We start from the raw sequence: 18,779 nt of genomic DNA, 5'->3' as shown, positions 1-18,779 counted from the left end.
AATGCAACTGATTACTTTTTGGATTACTTTTCTTACCTTAGAACTGGATCCTAGATTCAGTCCTGGGACATCTCCTGTAAAAAGTTGAGTAAAAACGTTTTGGTTACAGTTGTGATGTTTAAGGAATATTATTGTATTTTAAAAGTTGACACAGAAACTTGTTCACATAGAATCACCAATGTTATACTATGGGAGGAAATTCACTTAGCAGGTAAGTAGGGTTATCGTTACTTTTTCTTACTCAGTGTTGGATCCTGGATCCAGCACTGGTGCATCTCCTATAAACAGTTGAAAGAATGCGTTTTTGATATACAGGCGATTTTTAACGAATATTTGTAAGTTTGCAAAATCGACACAGAAGAATTTCTGGCAATGGAGGAAAATCAAGTTAGCGGTAAGTACGGTTGTAATTACTTTGCAGGGTCAGTGCTGGGCACCAAGATCCAGCACTGGGATATCTCCTGATTGCAGGTGAGTAAATTCGCTTTTGTTGATCGGCTGATTTTTAGTGAATATTTTAAAGTTTCAAAACTCAACACTTTAGAAGAATTTCCAAGTGAAACCAGCAATGTTACCCTGTGGAAGAAAAGTGAGTTATCGGCTTTTGGGTAAGTACTCGACTGGCAGAGTTAAGGTTCTTGGCATAGACTCAGGGGTCTCCCAGGGTCAGGTAAGTACAGTTGTTACACCCGCAGCGGCACAGGGGCAGCCATGTGCAGAGAGAGTTAGGCCCAATGTTATCCAATGGGAGGCAGGGGGCCCTTGGTTGGTGGCTGCTGGCTAGCAGGCCACGCAGCTGTGGGAGCTGGGCTCCTGTCCACTTACTCAGGGCAAGTGGGGAAGTAGATTAGGATAGAGGTTGCACTTCCAGGGGCACTCAGGCGGCTGTGTGCAGGGTGCTTTTGAGCTGTCGGGCGCTCAATGGATTTCAATGGAGAAGCTCAAGGACGAACAAAGGCTGCAAGCTCGGGACGAAGATTCTTCAGGTGCGACCACCACTTTGAGAGGTAAGTTGGGTAGTTGGAGGATAGGTAGGCACCCAGGAGTTGAGCACAGGGGGCTGCAGGGCACCGTGTGCAGGGGTGCCTTTTGGCGTCGGGAAATCTTACACTCTGCTGATCGCGGTTGGAGGGGTCCCAGGTTCTGAGGCTGCAGGCGTCGTCAGGAGTGTCAAGGTGGGTCCTTAGGTGGTGGATTCTGGGTCACAGTCGCCGGGGGGATGTCCTCTTGATGTTTGTCCACTCAGGCACAGGCCAGGCTTGGCAGGTGCAGATTGTGCAGGGTGTGCGGTTCCTGGCTGGTGCCAGGGTTCAGTTACTTGCTTTAAGCATTACCACTGCTCGTGGGTGTCCCAGTTGGTTAGAGTCACAAGGCAGTCAGGTCCTCCGGGGTTTTTGAGGTTGCTGACCACTGGAGACGCCGGGGTTTAGCAGGAGCAGGTTCGAGGGTCGACAGGCCGGCAGGGCTGGGGCCAAATCAATTGGTGTCTTCCTCTTGTTAGCAGCTGCACGGCAGGTCTTCTTGTTTCTTGATCTCCTTGCTTGTTTCAGAATCTGGATCTGAGGAAGGAAGATTCAGGGTGCAACAAATACTAAATTTAGGGTTGCTACATGTAGGTAAAGGGCAGGGACCAATGGGTCCCTTCCCTGGTGTGGGTACAAACCCTATCCTGCCACTCTCCTGTGGGAGGGGGGCAGTAGCCTAGTCCTGATTGGGCAGGGCTCCCCATCTTCAAGATGGCAAGAGCCTAGAGATGTTCTTCACCTTGGCTCCCCCACCTGAGGGGTGGGGTTGGCAGAGTCTGGCACACCCCCTTTCCTTCCTTGGGGTTTCCCACCAGTCTTCCCACCGGAGTGGGGGTCAGAACCGGTGGGGGCCAGTTGCTGAGTATAGCAAGTGGCCTGGAGAAACTCACAAAGGCGGCATGCCTTTGAATCTTCCCCTGCCAATCCTGGGGGAGGAGACCTAGCACCTCGCCCAGGATGTGCATTGTTGCAGGCCCAGGAGAGCGGATCTCTCCCTATCCAGGGGTCCAGCAACATCTCTTCTGTGTGGCAGCCTAGGCAGCCCCTCAGACAGGACGTGGATTGTAGGTTAGGTTCAGGGGGCAACTCTAAGTTGCCCTCTGTCGTGCATTGTACATTAAATCCCACACTGGCATCAGTGCGGGTTTAATGTGCTGAAAATTTTGATACCAAACTTCTCAGTCTTCAGTGTTGCCATCATGGTGCTGTGGAGTTCGTGTTGACGATCTTCCAGCACCATATACTCTTAATGGCAGCACTGCACTTACAGTGCCCAGGAATGGACCTGGGTACTGTAGGGGCACAGGGCTCATGCACCTGTACCTACACCACTGGCATAGGGCACCCAGCTAGAGGGGTGACTGAGGTATGCCAGGGCAGTGTGTGTTGTGGGCATGGCACACAGGGATGTGTGTCATGTCAACTCTCTGTTTTGTTATGCACCCAGACACTCAGCCTGCAAAGGCATTGTGTGTGTGTCAGGGTTAGGGGTGGGCGGAATTTGCGGAATTAACTTTCGCAAATTATCGCGAAAATGCTAAAAATCTCCGCAAACACGCCGGAAATATCGCGAAGACGCAGAAGTTTTTTTCCCGCCTGTTCGCGGTATTTTTTGCGTGATCGCGGGTCGCCAACTTACCCATGCGGTTGCTCAAGGGCGCGGCCATCTTGTTTTCACTTGTCCCGCCCTCTCACGATGCTTACTTCCTGTTCCGGGTCGCGCAATGCATGTTCGCGCCCATTCGCGGTCGAAATTTCCTGTTCGCGACCGCTTTTACTTGATCGCGTTGCTTTTTGCTTGCTCGGGGAGAAAATATCGCGCGAACTTGCGCACGTGGTCGCAATGGGCGCGGCCATATTGTTTTTCACTCTATTGCATGGTTCTGGGGCCTGATTTTCAATCCTCCCAAATTCCTTTCAATCCTTTGTTTATAGCCACTTTTTTTGGATCTTTATTACTTATTATTTCTCTAACTATTTTCCTGCTTCTATATTTTTTGTTTTTGTCTATTTTTTTTTGTTTTTTAGCTACTTTTTCCTCTTTCTATTGCCTGCTATTTATTTCCTTTACTCCTTTATTTATTTTACCTTTTCTTTCCCGCCCCGTCCCCAGAACCATGTCCAAGGGTAGGGCTGTTCGCCGGCGCAGCCAGAGCCGCGACCGCCTTCCTTGCGGAAGGCGGCGCCCACAAGGGGTGCAGGCATGGGCCTTATTTGGGGAGGAGGAGTCGGCTGCACTAATTTTCTTTGTGCAGCGCCACCTCCCCTCAACCCTGGCAGCAGGTGGCAGGCCTGGGTCCGGGTACGGCCTCCGGGAGCGTCGGCAGCGGTGAGGGAAGGTGCGCCGGGCAGTGTCGCGCATCTCTGGGGTCCGGCGCACCCAGGCACAGCTGACGCACCGGTGGTCCGACATCCTGGACCGTGAGCAGGACCTGCTGGACCTGCTAGGAGTGGAGGTCCCGGGGCTTAGTGAGTACATATTTAATTACTACAACTTTGGTGCCAATTCCGATCCGGTAAAAAAATTCCCCGTCCGACTCGTATCCGGATTTTTTTCCGTCCGAATCGTCAAAGTAGCGTACAAACTGCCAAGTACGATTCGAACGGAAAAAAGTCCATACGAATCGCATTGGGAAGATTTCCCCACACGTCCTCGGGTCGGGAAAAGTCACCGACACGTCCCCGGGCGAGAAACCCACCGTGCGGAAAAATAAAGTCCGACTGCGCAAGTACGATCCCTCCCGTCCTCCCCATTTCACAACCGTACGCAAAAAACACCGTCCGAACCGAACTCCCATAGCAACCATGGAGACATGTGCCCGCATACGCGCCGAACACCCCACCACCCCCCGCCCGCGTATGTACGCCCCGAACCCCCACCCGTGTATGTACGCACCAAACACCCACCCGTGTATGTACGCCCCCGAACCCCCCCCAGCCGTGTATGTACGCACCGAACCACCAGCCGTGTATGTACGCCCCCGAACCCCCCCCAGCCGTGTATGTACGCACCGAACCACCAGCCGTGTATGTACGCACCAAACCCCCCCCCCAGCCCTGTATGTACGCACCGAACCACCAGCCGTGTATGTACGCCCCCGAACCCCCCCCAGCCGTGTATGTACGGACCGAACCACCAGCCGTGTATGTACGCACCAAACACCCACCCGTGTATGTACGCCCCCGAACCCCCCCCAGCCGTGTATGTACGCACCGAACCACCAGCCGTGTATGTACGCACCAAACACCCACCCGTGTATGTACGCCCCCGAACCCCCCCCAGCCGTGTATGTACGCACCGAACCACCAGCCGTGTATGTACGCCCCCGAACCCCCCCCAGCCGTGTATGTACGCACCGAACCACCAGCCGTGTATGTACGCACCAAACCCCCACCCCAGCCGTGTATGTACGCACCGAACCACCAGCCGTGTATGTACGCACCAAACACCCACCCATGTATGTACGCCCCCGAACCCCCCCCCCAGCCGTGTATGTACGCACCGAACCACCAGCCGTGTATGTACGCCCCCGAACCCCCCCCCAGCCGTGTATGTACGCACCGAACCACCAGCCGTGTATGTACGCACCAAACACCCACCCGTGTATGTACGCCCCCGAACCCCCCCCAGCCGTGTATGTACGCACCGAACCACCAGCCGTGTATGTACGCCCCCGAACCCCCCCCAGCCGTGTATGTACGCACCGAACCACCAGCCGTGTATGTACGCACCAAACCCCCACCCCAGCCGTGTATGTACGCACCTAACCACCACCCCACCAGGGAATGTACGGACCGCACCCCCACCAGTGCATGTACGGACCGTACTGACGCCAAAAAAACACGTACTGAACCCGGACAAACCATATTTACACAAGGAGAGTCAAGTAGAGTTTCCCCACACCACCAAACAGGCCCAACAACCCCACAAACATCACATACACTCACCTGCAACTGCCAAACTGCCAAACAGAGGCCCAAAACTCAATCACTCCTCATAACACACCCACACAAATTTCAAACACAGCCACACCCACAAATGGACCAATAAAAATGGACCACACACACAAACCATGAGCCTTTGCAACAGACCCACTGCTGCCAGAGCCCACAGACGACCCACACCACCATACTTGAACCTCACACTTGCATACCTTCACACAACCACCTACACAAACACCCCCTCATCACATTCACACACACACCTCCACTACCACACCCACACACCCACAGCCATCCACACCCACACCCCCACAACCACACCCCACGCCATGTCCACCACCAAGAATCCAAAGTTCACAAAGGAGGAGCTGGAGATCCTTGTCGACGAAATCCTCAGAGTCGAGCCACAGCTCTTTGGGACATTGGTCAGACAGACCAGCATATCCGAAAAAACCGCCATGTGGCAGAGGATCGTCGATTCTGTGAATGCTGTTGGGACAACCAGAAGGACCAGGCACGAGTGCCAATCCAGGTGGTACGATCTGCGGAGGACGGTCAAGAGGAAGATGACTGACAATCACAACCAGGGGAACATCACTGGAGGAGGGCCGCCCCCCAGACCGGTACAATACCATCCCTGGGAGGAGAAGGTGATGTCCACGCTGGCGGTGGAGGGACTACACGGACTGCCAGGACTCCCAGACCCTGGTGAGTACACAAACAACTCACCTCACATGGGGGGGATGCCATACACAATCAATCATGCATGCCACCCCCCCCAAGCCACCACCGGACACAACAACACTCCACAAACACACACATGCCACTGGCACCTCCATGCCCCATGCATCAATCAGGGCCATGCCAAGTCACAGGCCACACAAAACACCAACACAACACAGGATGTGGTCGATGCTGGGAGTGGGGGCAGCAAAACTAACATTGAGCAACTCACAAGCACACAACAATGCCCTCAGCCCATATGGCCCAGGGCACAGCCATACAAACTGTGTGTACCCACACAGTACTGTCTTGCCTGCAAATGATGGCTGCCATGCAGGATGCCATGGGTCTGAAGGCACAATTTGCACATAACAGCAGACAATGAAGATGCATCGCTCTGATAGAGTCTCAGCACACACCGCCACAGCAGCAGCCTACACTCAGACACACTGCCCAATGGGTGCCCGGAGAACAGGGACTAACTCACATGAACAAGCCAATGGCCATTCAAAGACCGGCTAACTGTGTGTGCCCAGGAAGCTGGCCTGAGGTGACAGAGAGTGACAAAGAGAGGGAGGGAGAGGGGGAATGAGAGGGAAGGAGACAGAGGGGGGACACAGGGAGACAGACAGAGGGAGGGAGTAGGGTGACAGAGGGAGACCGACAGAGGGAGGGAGGAGGGTGACAGAGGGAGGGAGGAAGGGAGACACAGGGAGACTAAATCACCCTTGGGTGGTGTGGCCATGTCCACTCGTCAGCCGGTGGACTGTGTGCATGCAGACCAGGTCTGGCAGTGCCTCAACCCCCCCTTCCGTAGATGAAGACCGGTCCATGTGTCAATCTGTGCACGAGTCCATCCGTGCTGCAGGCACAGACCTAACCACACACCCAGTATACCCACCCACCGTGTCGGTAAGAACCCTGTCACAAATGCTTCAGTCCCCTACCTGCAACATCAAATTGCCTTGCCAAAACACCATTTGGCCACGTACAGTGCAACACGTAAGGCGCCTCTGCATGGCTCGCTACGCCCGCACACCACACTGCTGACTGTGTACCCAAATAGATGCATCAACTAAGATTGTGTCTCACACATGCGTAAAGCCCTGACAGCTGTGGCCAAGGGACATAGCCATGCACAAGTGCACTGTGAGAGGAATGCAGGACAGATCCAACTACCCAGAGGAAGAGTGCCAAATCAGAAATGCATGCAACATGGATGCCACATGTGACACTGTTAACATTGTCTCTCTCACACACAGGTCAACGTCGACGAACACCCCCCAACACTGGGGGGGAAGTCACACAGGACCAGGCTCCGCGGGATGATGACCCCACCGCCAGCGATGACTCTCACCACTCCGTGGATGACCCAGACCAACCTGGCCCCTCTGGTGTCCAACCACCTGCAGCACCTGCGTCAGGTACAACTGTGCCAACCACCACCCCCATTCCTGCCACATCCCAGGAGACGTCCAGGAGCCCTGCCCGCACACGACCACCCAGCCAGTCTGCCCAGGAGGGACACGGTCCTCCGGGCACCCAGGAGGAGGCAGGCGGCAACGCAGATGCCATCCCTCAGGGGTCCCGGAGACCCGATGCACCCACAACGGCAGGCCAGGTGCACGTGGGCAGGGGTGGCGGGAGTGGAGGACGGCGGAGGCGCGAACCTGACCAGGCAGCTCAGGACCCGGTAGTGTCCCAGGTCAGCAACATCCTGGATACATACCGGCGTGACACCAGGGGCATGGACCAGATTGCGTCCACCCTCAATGACATCAAGGGGACCCTCCAGGAGATGAAGACCCTGCAGTCCCAGCAACATGCCTGTCAACTGCAACACCAAGGAAGGATGGAGGATAGACAGGCTGAGCTCGTGGCGGTGCAAACCCAAATGACCGGTGTACTCCGTCGGATTGCCGACAACATGGGCAACCCTCCCTGTGGCACCAGGCGAAGGCCATTACCAGACACAGGGAGGGATCAGGAGGAGGAGGATTCATCCGACGGAGCGTCACAGACATCGTCACGGACTGCTTCCGAGGGTCCCCGCAGGAAGGTGGGTCGTCCACGAAAAAGACTGTGAGAGTCAGCAGAACATCACCATCTCCCAGGTCACCTGGCCTGGCACCTGGCCCTCTGGCCCAATAGCAGCACATGACATTCTCTGCCACATGGACTTGCTGGTCACTGTCTGACCTATGTTGACGAAGACTGTGGCATGGACTCTGACATTTTGCTACGACAAGGATACCAACTCCCCCAGTGAACTTTGGATTCTACACTCCCGCTGTGCACCTCTTGTCATCCCCACAAACCCGTACCCCACCACAAATAAATTAATCACACTTACAAGATGATGCCGTGATTCTACATTATTACAATACATGTGTGTGTCGTACAGTCAAAGCATGCCTGATCTCAGAATTAACTCCAACCATCCAAACCGTGGGGTCGCAGTCTTGCCCAGGACACACATGGGTCCCAATGTCTCATCTGATACAGACATGGAGTAACAAACTCACCTGTGCTGGGCCCAACCAGCTGAGTGGTTCCCGCACAACTGTGGCTACAGACACATTCAGGGGAGCAACAGTCATGCGCAGAGGTCAGGGATCATGTGGAGTGACCTGGCTTGCCGCTCCCAGGTATGTCTAGACATGTGTCCCTACAATGTGCAGCATGCTTGCGTCAGGCGGATGTTGAGAATGGTGGCTAGGCCAAGGTTGGATGCATGGAGATGCCAGAATGCAGTTTAGGATCACTGTGCCACATGGTTGTGTTGGGGTTGTGGGCTGCATCATGAGTGTGGGCGTGGATCTAGAAGGTCATCCTGCAGCTGGCTGTGAAACATTCCCCCCATCCCGTTAGGACGTTGATGTGGCCTGGTTGCCCGACGCAGTAGCAGAGCTGTGCAGATGCACTCCGGATATGGACAAGTACCATGGGAGTCGTGAGGCACATGTCCGTAGACTGCAGGGTAGGATTCTACACAGATGTTGTAGTTTCCCTGGGGGATGGTCTCTCTTGCCTTGAGGTGGATGGAACTGTGCATCTTGTGCATAATACAGTTCCCACTCCCTGACAAACCCCTAGCATCTTGTCACTCTACACATAGACACATATGCACCACCTATGAAAACTATGCCAGACCTGCGGCACGCACAGTGGCAACAGGGCACCATTGACAGGGAAGAGGCACCTTGGAGACAGAGGGACAAATTTATTAGTCATGTGTGTTGGAATGACAATGATACTCTGTCAACACATACACAGGTCATGTGGATGTACATGTGGGAGCAACACTGGCACCCCCCATTGCAACACAGATGCTGGCATCCCATTGACCTGGCACACAAGTGACGGATAACAGCTAAACACCCCCTGCTGCCACGGAGAGGCCGCTATACACCATTGAGGCACTGATGGGGCAATCACACACCATGTCAACCCGGTGCAACCTGTATGTTTCCGAGGCCAGTGTTACACACAATGATGGCCTCATCACAATCCCCAATCCCCTGCCACATGACAGTCACCAAGTCTGAGCATGGCTCCAGGTGAAGCCTGCCCCATGTCATGTTCCCCATGTAGGATCACCATGTATGCAAATGGAACACACATGAACCGGAGAAGTGCACACAGACTACAAACAATTCACACACCCAAAACGACGTGAGGCATCCCTTACCCTGAGGAGATTTCAACACTTGCCCGTGCATGTGACGCTGAATCAGCACATGTCGCTGTGTTCATGAGGAGTAGCAGGAGCACAACAATGCCACCAGCAGACAGCATGCACATGGACCTGTGGAAGAGAGACACACAAGGATTCAGCACAAAGGAGCACATCCGCAAGCATGTACTTAACACGTATCATGTTGTTAACATGACAGGTGACAATGATGACCCTCAGACAACATCCTTCCATTGCGCCATCACTTGAGTGACACTTCAATACACACCACTGACTCACTTGGCAGACATGCAGATGGACACACACATTGCAACACATGCCACACACGGCCCAATGCGTGCACACTCAGACACTGGAACTCACCACTAAGCAAAGAAGTTGCGTATGAGCCGACTCCGCATGTCCTCCACAGCCTCCTCCTCCTCCACATCACTTGCCCCGTCACCAAGCCCTTCATCCTCCACGGGTGGATGGTCCTGGTCATCTTGATCCAGTATGAGTGGAACAGCTTCCTCCACTGCCATGTTGTGCAGCATGCAGCAGACGATGATGATCTTGCACACCTTCACCGGGGCATATGGGAGTGCTCCGCCGGTCTTGTGGAGGCACCGGAATCGGCTCTTCAGAAGTCCAAACGTCCTCTCAATGACTCTCCTGGTCCGCCCATGTGCGTTGTTGTAGAGGTGCTCGGCAGCCGTGCTGGGGTTGCGGACAGGCGTCATCAGCCATGGCATGTTGGGATAGCCAGCGTCCCCTACAAGGAAACATCATGGACAGAAGTGTGTCAGCACAGGCAGTGAGATTGGAAGATGACGCCAAACACTGAACTGCCAGAGTCTACCCACCAACAATACATGCTCGCTCGTTCCGCAGCTGCAGCATCATTTCTGGCACCCTGCTACGCCTCATGATGAAGGCATCGTGTGCTGATCCTGGAAAGCGAACACAGACATGTGAAATCACCATGTTGGACAGACACACCACAAGGGCATTAATGGAGTGATAATGTTTGCGATTCCTATACACCACCTCCTGTGCCTGTGGTGGTACCAACGCAACATGTGTCCCATCTATGGACCCAATGACATGGGGCATCCCTCCCAGGGCATAGAACTCACGCTTGACATCTGTCAACTGCTCACGATTTGGGAATTTAATGTACTCATCCAGGTGAACCAACATGGCCTCTAAGAAATCATGCAGAACACGGCTGAACATCGTCTGGGACATGCCCCCGACATCAGCAATGGTATGTTGGAACGTACCCGTGGCAAGGAAATGTAGGGCTGCCATCACCTTCAACTTGGGTGTCAGTGCACTTGGATACCTGTGGCGCGGGAGGAGTTGTGCTTCCAGCCGGCCAGTCAACTCATCAATCAACCGTTGGCTGAATCTGTAGCGGCGTATACAGTCCCGTTCATGCAGGGCAGCAATGTCTGGCATACGTCGAGGGAGAGGCGGAGCCCTGCAGTGAAATGGAAGGAACACCTAAGAGTGAGCACTGTACAACAACATCGTCAATGCACTGAGCACATGTTACACAGCCAATACACATATGCCACGTTGTGAGTCAGGTCTGTGCCACAGTTCCTGGACACGAACGCCAGTCAGGTTACACTCCTACCAAGGGACAGCCACTAACGGAGGGGGGCAAGATCACGATGACATGGCATGAGACTAGCTGTGGGCCAGTGTAAGTGAACATGCACACGCATCACAGGATTCACAGACATCCACACATGTGCAGAGGTAGTATGCGTATGGTACAGACAGGTAGTTGGATGCGATATGCACTGGTCACATGTCATAGGAATAGGACAGGCCACACACATTGCCTTTGAGGAGTACATGTCGAGACAGAACATACATAGGGAGCATGTGGATATGTACTTGTGTTGATACTCCGTGTAGTTGGATACATACACACCTCATGGCAAATCACATATGTGGGCTGGTGTGCGGAACAGTGTGCCATGCCCATCGACACACAGACACATGTTGGCAGCAGCAACTGCTGACACATTGAATCACACACCTACAGCAAAATCATGGAAAGACATGCCACACACATGACATGGTTGCAGCATGCAACGCAGCCATACACGTGTCATATGTAATATTCCGTGTACCTGGCATCAGGGGACAGGTGCGGGTGTCCGTGACTGGGACATGCAAGTGACTCATGGCTCCACTAGTGTGTACGACATGCACACATGTCAAAGGAGTGCAGGGGATGTGTGGTACAATGCGCACCATCACACACGACATGTGTACACAGCTCATCGTACATGTGCTTTGCCCACACCTCAGGGGTAAAGTGCCACATCACATCCTGACACACCTGTGTCACACACAGGTGGTATTGCACAGACAATGCATTGGTGTCCACCCTTGGCAATACCTGTCCGCTCCATTCCTGTCTGTGTGCCGCCTGTCACCACTGACAGTTGTTATACGCACCGTACATACGCTCGGAGCGCGTGTATAGGGTCCCTGGGCCAATATTGCCGCTGGCGTATGCGTACGCCACAGTAGTACGGACTGTACACGCGCTTGTGCGGTCCGGATCACAATATGGGCGCTGGCGTATGCGTACGCCACAGTAGTACGGACTGTACACGCGCTTGTACGGTCCGGATCACAATATGGGCGCTGGCGTATGCGTACGCCACAGTAGTACGGACTGTACACGCGCTTGTACGGTCCGGATCACAATATGGGCGCTGGCGTATGCGTACGCCACAGTAGTACGGACTGTACACGCGCTTGTACGGTCCGGATCACAATATGGGCGCTGGCGTATGCGTACGCCACAGTAGTACGGACTGTACACGCGCTTGTACGGTCCGGATCACAATATGGGCGCTGGCGTATGCGTACGCCACAGTAGTACGGACTGTACACGCGCTTGTACGGTCCGGATCACAATATGGGCGCTGGCGTATGCGTACGCCACAGTAGTACGGACTGTACACGCGCTTGTACGGTCCGGATCACAATATGGGCGCTGGCGTATGCGTACGCCACAGTAGTACGGACTGTACACGCGCTTGTACGGTCCGGATCACAATATGGGCGCTGGCGTATGCGTACGCCACAGTAGTACGGACTGTACACGCGCTTGTACGGTCCGTACTACTGTGGCGTACGCATACGCCAGCGCCCATATTGTGATCCGGACCGTACAAGCGCGTGTACAGTCCGTACTACTGTGGCGTACGCATACGCCAGCGCCCATATTGTGATCCGGACCGTACAAGCGCGTGTACAGTCCGTACTACTGTGGCGTACGCATACGCCAGCGCCCATATTGTGATCCGGACCGTACAAGCGCGTGTACAGTCCGTACTACTGTGGCGTACGCATACGCCAGCGCCCATATTGTGATCCGGACCGTACAAGCGCGTGTACAGTCCGTACTACTGTGGCGTACGCATACGCCAGCGCCCATATTGTGATCCGGACCGTACAAGCGCATGTACGGTCGGTATCACTGCTTGTGGGGTGCCCTAGGGCGTGGAACGCACCGTACCTGTGTGTAAATGTATGAAAACACATAGGGGACACATGAGGGACAAGTATAAGGGCCTAAATGCCTGATGGTTGCCATGGAGACTGAGTTAAATTTTTGAATTTGAGCACCAGGTGCACAGCAGAAGTCAGTTTGAAAGAATCTACATTGTTGCAATGTGGATGTTGACTTGACATCATTATCAAAACTGAAACCATGCAAAGCCACACACTGGGGTAGGTTTGAAGGGATTGGATGAAACGTAGGATGCTAATGTGACTGACCAATCAATCTGTACTCCTATACATGAACAGGCCAGCCAGGCATATATAAGGCAGCCAGGTCCCATGAGAGAGCACTTGCCTGCACATCCATTCATCCATGACCACTGCTGCTGATAGTGATTCCTCTGGCACCATGTCCAGGACTGTGGAGAGGTCACAGCCATTCACCCAGGAGGAGAACCTTGCCCTGATAGATGTGATCCTCCCACAGTTCCAGAGCCTGTATGGTCGACCAGGGGTTCAGGTGAGTGCAGACTCCACTAGCTTAGACTGTGCCCCTTTTGTGTGACAGTGACTTCTGGCATTGTGTCCATGTGTGACAGACATGCACTGTTGTTTGGAGTGGGTCCCAGGGTGTGGAAGGCCTCATGTCACCCATGCAGAGCATGCTGTGTTTCCTGTGTGCACTCCTCACTTGCATAGTGCCTACTGTGACAATGAATGCAAGGTGCATGCCACATTCTGCCTGCATACTCCTCCTGGGGATGTTGTTTCCACAGTCCTGATGTGATCCTGTGTTCCCCCCAGTGTGACAGGTGTCAGTACCCATGGATGTGTGTTTGTTCAGTGTACCTGTGCTGTGAGTGTCCAAAGGCCGTGTTCGTCCCCTGCACATTGGTGTGTGTGTTAGTCCCCTGTCATGTGGGTGAGTGCATATGGGGAGTGTTGCACACAAGCAGCATGAGGGATGGATATGGCCTGGCCATCGGATGTGAGCAGGGAGCAGTGCTGTGTGCATGCCGTGCTGAGCCAGCCCCACACCTGTGACACCCCCGTCTACTGGCACATGGGCAGAGTGAGGTGTGTACCCGCAGTTGGCAATGCCATGTGATTGTCCTGTACCTGTGTGTGTCTGTGTACTCTGCTGAGGTAGCATCAGTGTGCTGGGGCAGGTGACTGCTGTGAGGTGCTGTACATAATCCTGGTGTAGCCTGTGAGGCACAGTGTGATCCCTGGTCAGTGAGTGTGTGGTACCCCTCATGCCACCCGTGTGCTTCCACTGGCACGTAGTGCATTTGGCCTTCCACAGTGGATAATGTCCCTATGACAAAGGTGCAATTAGTTGCATGCATACCATGGCCTGTTCATAATGAGGATTGTTCTATATGTGTGTCTCTGTGTCTTTGCTCATGTGGATTAATGTATTCTCTCTTTTGCATCCTCACAGGTAGGCGCCATTGCCAAGGGGGAGATCTGGAGGGAAGCCGTCAGTGCCGTGAGGGGTACAGAGGGTCGGAGGCGGAGCCTGTCTCAGGTGAGGAAACGCTGGCAGGACATCCGGTGCTGGACGAGGAGGATTGCACGGCTCCTGCTGGGGGACTCACCTGAGAGCCGTAAGAACCGTGGCCGCCGTCGTCTGACCCACATCCAGAAGCGTGTGCTGGCGGTGGTCTTCCCCGATATGGACAGGCGCCTACAGGAGAGGCAGCAGCAGGAAGGGGGTAGGTACATGTGTGTCAGTTGTGTGTCCCCAGCCAATGTAAGTGTGCAGTTGCATGGATACACTGCCAGGGTTTGATTGTGCAGTGCGTCAACTTCTCCACAAAGTAGCACAGTGCTGTTCTCACTCCCTCCCTTCCCCTCCTTGCAATGTGTTCCCTGGTCTGTCGCCACTCTTGCACAAGGTTATTTATGCAGGCAGTTCATGCAGGTGCCCTATGCTATCAGCATCATGTGTGGGGGTGATGTGCCACAGGTATGGGGACCTTGCGTGTGCCATGGCCAATTTCAGTCATTGTGGTGTCCATGTCACTTGGCACTGATTGTGAATCACGACATAGGGGTGTGTCTCCAAAATGTACAGCCTTCCAGCATGCATGTCCAATTGTGTGCCCTCTGACATGATGTGCCTGAGTGGGAGGCCTGCTAAGTGCAGGGACGGTTGCTTAATTTGCAGTCATGTCCATCCTGGACCATGGAGGAGTGTGGGCACTACTGTGCCCTGGGGCACCTCTTCCTAGGTATCATGTGCGTCATCCAACAATATGGCCATTCACTGTGTCTTTGCCATGGGTTGCGTAGGGTGGCATTGTACCCTGGGCTCAACTGTTAGGACCTACAGGTTGCTACATGTGTCCACTGTACAGGGGGACCCATTTTGCTTGTGCATACTCACAGTGGGCATTACCTGTGTGTGTTGTTGAGACAATCTGATGATGTTTGCCTGTCAATGATGTGTGGACATGGCCACCAGGGGCTGTGTGTTTACAGTCATGAATTAGTGGAGGCCATGTGTTTCCATCCCAGAGTAAGAGGTGTACATACTTTCTCCGTCTCAATGAGATTGTCTCAGGTGTGGGTGGTTTGTGCGTACAAGGCCTACATGTCAGAAGCTTCATCCTCCTTGCTGGGTTTAGCCTGTGTGTGATGTTTGACTGGACATACGCTCAAGGTGCAGTGACCCTGTCATGTGTGGCCTGGTTTCATGTATTGCCTTTGCAGCATGCGGCAAGAGTAAATGGATATGATTCATGCTCATCCCTTTTTGACGACGCAGTGTGGTGCAGGTGCCGTGCACATTTGTCCCCAGAGGCTGACTCCTCTCTAAAATTTCAGGTGCAGTGATTTGCTGTTGTGTCATGATCTCCATTGTGTCTCAGTGGCATGGTGGGTAGAAAAACTGTGTGTTCCATGGCCTACATGTGTACATTGTTTTGTAGGTGTTACTCCTGTTGCTTTTCAGGCTATGCAATGTGACCTATGTATATTTGACTCATGTGACATAAGTGTACAGGTGTCTGATTTTCTCCTGTCTCTTCACCTTGCCCACAGCATCGCCGGGGGACACGGAAGGAGACACTAGCACGGACCGGGAGGAGAGATTGAGCACCAGTACCAGCAGTGCTGTCCTGTCTGGCACATGGAGTGGCACGGAGGCCGAAGGGAGTGAGGCGGAGGACCTGTTGACTGCCAACACAGACTATGACGCAGACGGGTCCGAGGCTGAGCTCACAGAGGTGGCGGAGTCTGCCCCCCCAGCTGATGGCAGCCCTCCACATCCCCCCGCCACCTCAGGTTCCATCACCGGCCTCCCACATGCTCGTGGCCCTTCCCTCCGTGCTCGGTCCCCACATGTCTCCTTCCTGCCAGGCACCGCACCCCCTGCCCCTGTCACCACTGCTGCGGTGAGTGCGGAGTCTGTGGACATCCTGAGGCAGTTGCAGGTTGGTCAGACTGCGATGCTAAATGTCCTCCATGCCCACACCCAGGTGCTGACCCAGATGGAGGCATACATGGAGGGCATGTCGGCTGCGCAGTCTGACCAACGGCAGTTGCTGAGGTCCATAGACTCCACACTGACTGCAGCACTGGATCTCCTGCAGCGCTGCGTAACACCCCCTACCCCTGCCCCATCCACAATTCCCACTCCCGTGCCTGTCCCACGCACATCCAGACGTCAGCGTGCACGCACCCCAACAGACACAGGCACCACACCACCAGGGAAGTCGAAGCGCACACCTCCTGTCACGCACACACAGGGTGAGGAAGGCACACCCACTGGGTCGGGGGGGAAACGTAGAACACGCAGCCACAGTGGGAGTCCGCATTCCACACAACCCACTCCCTCCAAATCCACTCCCCTTAGCTCTCCTGGCCAACAGTCAGTGACAGCATCATCCACTGCGAGTGTGCCCCCCAGCCCCAGGATGACACCACCCCGCAAGCGGTGGAGGCGGGACCCGGCCAGGGGAGTTGAGTCCCCCACCCTGTCCACACCCTCCCCCAGTGGCGCTGCGACCCATCCCTTTGCCCCCCCCCCCTCCTTGGGGCCTGTGGTTGGATTGGGTACGGGGGAGTCGCTGGGGGAACTTGCCGACGTGTGCAGCGCCATTCTGTCCTCCACCTTTGGCGCTGGCACCCCCCCTGTGGCAGATTCATCCCTCCCTGCACCCACAACACCTACCCTTTCCCCTCCTGTCCCTGCGGTGCCTGTTTCCACCCTCCCCCCTGATGCCCCCTCTTCTGTGGATGAAATGGACTTGTGAACTGTGCAGGCAAGCTAGGGGACACACGTCCCGATGTGTACCCCCCCCCCGGACATTGCTGCTGGGCTGGCCCATGGCCCTTGTACATAGTGGACATTTTCTCTGATATATTTTCCTGCTGAATAAAGCCTTTTCTTTTTGTTTTGCACACTGATGCTTTCCTGGACTTGCTGTTGGTGCTGGTGCTCCCTGCGTTGGGGTGGTGATAATGTGTTAGGGGTCTGTGAAATGTTGGAGTGTGCTGCTCATGGGGTGTACCCTGCCATCTGCGTGCCATCACAAAGGTCTCTGCAAATGGTATTTGGTCATGTTTGCTCTCACTGTATGGTGACATTGTCCCAAGGTGTGTTCCGTCCTCTGTGGCCCAGGCCATTTTTCCTGCAGGGTGTCTCCCAAATGCTGTGCTGTGCTGTGTCTACATTTCCTGGATGTGTGAGGGTTGCCTTTCAATATAGCCATGCTGGCTCAGCGATGGCTCCGCCTGCATCTGGGGTATCACCCTTGTAGGTCACTGAACTTGTTGATGGGGTATATTGTCCGATGTCTGGGCACTGCTGGGAGTGATAGGTACACACCCCTCCTGTGTCTGGGCACTGCTGGGAGTGATAGGCACACACCCCTCCTGTGTCTGGGCACTGCTGGGAGGACCCTGCACCCACCCCTCCTGTGTCTGGGCACTGCTGGGGGTGTTTTGCACACCCCATTCTTATAGCAGGTTCGGTGCGTACATGCACGGGTGGGGGTTTGGTGCGTACATACACGGGTGGGGGTTCGGTCCGTACATACACGGGTGGGGGTTCGGGGCGTACATACTCTGCTGGGGTGGGGGTTCGGTGCGTACATACACGGGTGGTGGTTCGGTGCGTACATACACGGCTGGGGTGGGGGTTTGGTGCGTACATACACGGCTGGTGTGGTGGTTTGGTGCGTACATACACGGGTGGGGGTTCGGTCCGTACATACACGGGTGGTGGTTCGGTGCGTACATACTCTGCTGGGGTGGGGGTTCGGTGCGTACATACACGGGTGGTGGTTCGGTGCGTACATACACGGCTGGGGTGGGGGTTTGGTGCGTACATACACGGCTGGTGTGGTGGTTTGGTGCGTACATACACGGGTGGGCGTTTGGTGCGTACATACACGGGTGGTGGTTTGGTGCGTACATACACGGCTGGGGTGGGGGTTTGGTGCGTACATACACGGCTGGTGTGGTGGTTTGGTGCGTACATACACGGGTGGGCGTTTGGTGCGTACATACACGGGTGGTGGTTTGGTGCGTACATACACGGCTGGGGTGGTGGTTTGGTGCGTACATACACGGGTGGGGGTTTGGTGCGTACATACACGGCTGGGGTGGGGGTTCGGTCCGTACATACACGGGTGGGGGTTCGGGGCGTACATACTCTGCTGGGGTGGGGGTTCGGTCCGTACATACACGGGTGGTGGTTCGGTGCGTACATACACGGCTGGGGTGGGTGTTAGGTGCGTACATACACGGGTGGGGGTTTGGTGCGTACATACACGGCTGGTGGTTCGGTGCGTACATACACGGCTGGGGGGGGGTTCGGTGCGTACATACACGGGTGGTGGTTCGGTGCGTACATACACGGC

At 54.7% G+C, this 18,779-nt stretch overlaps 1 long non-coding RNA gene across 1 annotated transcript; it reads right to left on the bottom strand.

Moving 5' to 3' along the window:
* Window positions 1-9,958: 9,958 nt before the first annotated feature.
* LOC146809910 (uncharacterized) lies at window positions 9,959-10,801 on the bottom strand. The gene is made up of 3 exons (XR_014965593.1): window positions 10,715-10,801; window positions 10,233-10,319; window positions 9,959-10,141 (listed from the first exon to the last, which is right to left on the bottom strand). It is a non-coding gene; the product is annotated as an uncharacterized LOC146809910 (long non-coding RNA).
* Between the last annotated feature and the right edge of the window lie 7,978 nt (window positions 10,802-18,779).

This window comes from Triturus cristatus, chromosome 7 (genome assembly GCF_964204655.1).
Source record: "Triturus cristatus chromosome 7, aTriCri1.1, whole genome shotgun sequence".
NCBI lineage: Eukaryota > Metazoa > Chordata > Amphibia > Caudata > Salamandridae > Triturus > Triturus cristatus.
This window is presented reverse-complemented; position numbering and strand designations above follow the sequence as displayed.